Source organism: Palaemon carinicauda, chromosome 10, assembly GCF_036898095.1.
Source record: "Palaemon carinicauda isolate YSFRI2023 chromosome 10, ASM3689809v2, whole genome shotgun sequence".
NCBI classification, from domain to species: Eukaryota; Metazoa; Arthropoda; class Malacostraca; order Decapoda; family Palaemonidae; genus Palaemon; species Palaemon carinicauda.
Window position 1 is genome coordinate 28,757,466 of NC_090734.1, and position 4,489 is coordinate 28,761,954.

Consider the following 4,489-nt stretch of genomic DNA (forward strand, 5'->3'; position numbering starts at 1 on the left):
CCTTGTAGTCCGGTATGACAAGTGTACCTTTGGTGCCAACGAAGTATCTTTCTTAGGGCACCGCATAACTCCTGAAGGTGTCCACCCCCTCCCTGAGAAGGTAGCAGCCGTTCAGAACTTCCCCGTGCCCTCGACCGTCAAAGCTCTGCAGGAATTCTTGGGCATGATCAACTATTATCACCGTTTTCTGCCAGCCATTGCCGCCACTCTTGCTCCCCTCTACGCCTCCCTCAAGGGCAAGCCAAAGGACCTGAAGTGGGGTCCCCTTCAAGAAGCAGCCCTCTGCAATGCAAAGAAGGCCCTATCAACTGCTGCGGCTCTCCCTTTTCCTATTCCACACGCCCCTCTCCTTCTCTCCACCGATGCCAGCGACGTCGCTATTAGTGCAGTACTCGAGCAGGTGGTCAAAGGCTCGCCCCGCCCATTGGCCTTCTTCAGCAGAAAACTGTCCAAGGCAGAATCGGGTTATTCTACCTTCGATCGAGAATTGCTGGCGGTGCACTTGGCTGTCCGTCTCTTTCGCCATTTCTTAGAAGGTACGCCCTTCGTCATTCGCACAGACCACATGCCTCTGGTGCACGCCTTCACTCGACAGTCTGACGCCTGGTCCGCCCGTCAATGCCGACATCTCTCCGACGTGGCTGAATACAACTGCACCCTCCAATACGTCCCTGGGAAAATGAATCCCGTTGCCGATGCCCTGTAAAGAAACACGTTGGCTGCCGTTCAACTGGGATTGGATTACAACGCCCTGGCTGAAGCCCAACGACAGGATCCAGAGTATCAAGCTTGTAGGACATCCTGCACGTCCCTCCGTTGGGAAGACTTTCCTCTCGAAGACTCCAACACCACCCTCCTCTGTGACGTCAGTACTGGTTGACCGCGACCTTGGATTCCTGCTCCCATGCGCCGACAGGTGTTTGATTTCTTTCACGGCCTTTCGCATCCCTCGTGCCGTTCTACTGCATAGCTGCTGAAGGCAAAGTTCATTTGGCACGGCATTTCTAAGGATGCTAAGGATTGGGTCCGCGCCTGTACTTCTTGCCAAACTTCCAAAGTACATCGACACACGGATTCAGGAGTGGGCACCTTTCCTCAACCTCAGCGTCGTTTCGCACATATTCACGTCGACGTTGTAGGCCCCCTACCCACATCACAAGGACATCGTTACCTGTTTACCGTCATCGACCGCTCCACTCATTGGCCTGAAGCCATTCCCATGGAAACTGCAACGTCCGCCTCATGTACACCTGCCTTACTCTCTGGATGGATTTCAAGATTCGGTATCCCTGAGCATATTACTTCTGACAGGGGAACCACTTTCACCTCTCAATTGTGGAAGTCATTAGCGAATCTCCTGGGCATCACCCTAAATCAGACAACGGCCTACAACCCTGCTGCAAATGGAATGGTTGAACGTTTTCATTGCACCCTCAAAGCAGCTTTGATGTCCCGCTGCAAGGATTGCAACTGGTTTACTCAGCTTCCCTGGGTCCTCATGGGACTAAGGACCACTCCTAAAGATGCCCTCGACGTCTCGGCAGCTGAAATGGTGTATGGCGACCCGTTGGTCGTCCTTGCCGAATTTTTTCCTTCTACAACCTCCTCCGACGATCTCCAGCGCATACGTCACGTCGTGGGAAAATTTACTCCGTGCTGCCAGACTTACAAGCCCCCAGCAAAGCATCACATACCAACGGACTTGCACTCTGCAACGCACGTCTTCCTGCGCAACGACACCAGCAAACCACCACTAACGCCCCCTTACACGGGCCCTTTCCTTGTGATCCGACGCAGTCCGAAAGCATTCCTCCTAAACATTCGGGGCAAAGAAGACTGGGTCTCCATTGATCATCTAAAACCTGCTTATCTTCTGCCAGATGACCCGCCTACAGTTCGCCTCTCTAGATCAGGGCGCCCTATTTAACATGTACAATATGTCATTTTTTAGGGGGGGAGCCATGTACCAACCGTGTTTCACACAATTGTACATAATTCCTTTTGTATATATTATGCTTGTATCTTCGCTCTTCCCTTGCACTAAAACGAACATGAAAATTCATGTCTGGTTTTTCCTCTGTAATATTGTCTGTCTTGTGAACTTGCTATGTCCTGTTGCCTTGAGGTTTTGTATATAAGGAGAATGTTCTACAATAATATAACTCAGTCAATTGCATCCTGCCTTTGAGTTCACAACCCTCTCTCGGCCGTCACAAAACATTTGACCATCGAAAAGTCTTTCGGCCATTACTGTTAAAGTAATAGGGTTGGTTACTTACAAATTTGCGCTCACTGATGAAGAGTAAACCATTTCTGGAAAGAATATTAAGGACATTTTATCTCAAATGAATCTAAACAAAAGTCTCTTTTTCCGTTTGGCTTTGGTTTTCAAGATAGGTGATTCTATCTTTCACAATCTGTTTACATTTTTTGTTTCTATTTATTCAGAAGAAAAACCAATTGCATGTTTTGAATGGTAATGGCAATAGCTTTAACATTAATTCATGATATATGATATTTGTTTACGCTATTATCTCAAGTTTTTAAGCATTTATTAGCTATCTCTCTGAATCATATGTATTCTGAAAACTGTCGCTTCTCTCCAGATTTTTACTTAGGTTTTCGGTTGGCCCTAGCAGATTTTGATGCCGTAATGTAATTTACCAGTGTCATTACTTGGAGATTATATTTTGGATATTTTTAGTGTTATTTTATTTCATGTTTATTATACGACGCTTAATTTCAGATGCAAACAGAAAGTAGTTGGTGGATAATTTTCTAGCATTATATTATTTTATGATGGCTACCATCGATGCTCTAGAAATCCACTGTTTATCATTCACAGGAGACATATTTAGAAAATGTGATTCGGTCTTAGAAATAAGTCATTTGATTTGTTATTTTGCGGGTGGTGACAGCCTATAATAAAGAAAGCTTTTAAATCATCTATTAACTTAACACTTGAATGCTGTTTTTCAGGCGACTCCCTCCTCAAAATCTTGAACAGAAATTCAAAGTTCATACCTATTTTACTCAAATATGTACAATGATATATATATATATATATATATATATATATATATATATATATATATATATATATATATATATATATATATATATATATATATATATGTGTGTGTGTGTGTGTGTGTGTGTGTGTGTGTGTGTGTGCGCGCGCGTGTGTGTATGTGTAGAAATCATGAAATCTGACACGTGATGAATATAAAATGTATTATAGCCACGAAAGGAAAAATGAAAGGACTCGATTGGAGTTAGTACTTTCATCCATTAAAGATATCAACACACTCATCAATATAAATACATTTTTTGTTGTTGAAGATTGTCTGGCACTTACGGCCAGACCCCAGCTCTTGCATTCTTGCAGCCCGTAGAAAATACATAATCAAAGACATCGTATTTATATAAGAGAAGGGGATCCAACAACTGTCAATTTCTTAATAATTCCGGAGAAGTCAGGTTTCAGATAAAAGGATAATACTGGATTAACGGAAAGCAGACCAGGGCTTAGATTCAAATTTCTACCTTTGGTACAGGAGATTAAAAAGGATTCAACCTTATTCCTTTGGATATAGTCATTTGCATGGATTATTTTATTCGCCTCTGACCATCCAATTCTGTGAATTGACCCTAACCAGTGGGAGGCTAAGGCATTATTAAGAGAACCCTTAGAGACGGCCACCTGATGCTATATTAATTTGACAGAGATACTTTTGGATTTTTGGCTGACATAGAATAAGATACACTCTGACCAAGAAATACTATATATTATATTATTATAATTTCCAGAACTCTTCCTAATCAACGGTATAACATCTAAAAACAATCATGAAATAGCAAAAAAAAAAAAAAAAAAAAAAAAAAAGCATATTACTAATTTTTTCCTTCCTCTCTAACTGGACACTATAAAATGTTTTCTTAGCCTTATTCATAAATTTTTCGAAGAAAAATTTTGGGTAGCAAAGATTTGATGTAATTTTTTTCAATTTTACTGAACTTGTCCTCAATGTACACAGGGCTACAAATTCTAAATGCCCTAAGGTAAATGGAGGAAAAAACTTAATGCTTTATATTTTTAGTGACCCAGTAGAAATGTACATATGAAAAAAATATTGGTATGCTTTCTAGATATGGAAAACTTTAATTTATCTGTTTCTCTTACTATTAAAACATATAAAATTGGGATACGATTATTTTCTTAATTTTTCTTAGTAAATTTTATCGATGGTACTAATGCATTAATGATTGAAACAAAACCCAAAGATTAAAATTTTCTTTTAAAATACTTAGAACATCATCAACTTATCGATACCAAACAATAGGGGAAAACCAAACTATAGGAATGAATCTAGATTTAAAAAACTCAATATATAGGTTGGATAAAAGTGGGGACAAAGGGTTACCCATAGCCATACCAAAAACTGGTTCATAGTAATTTCCATCAAAACTAAATTTCCACTTTTAAATG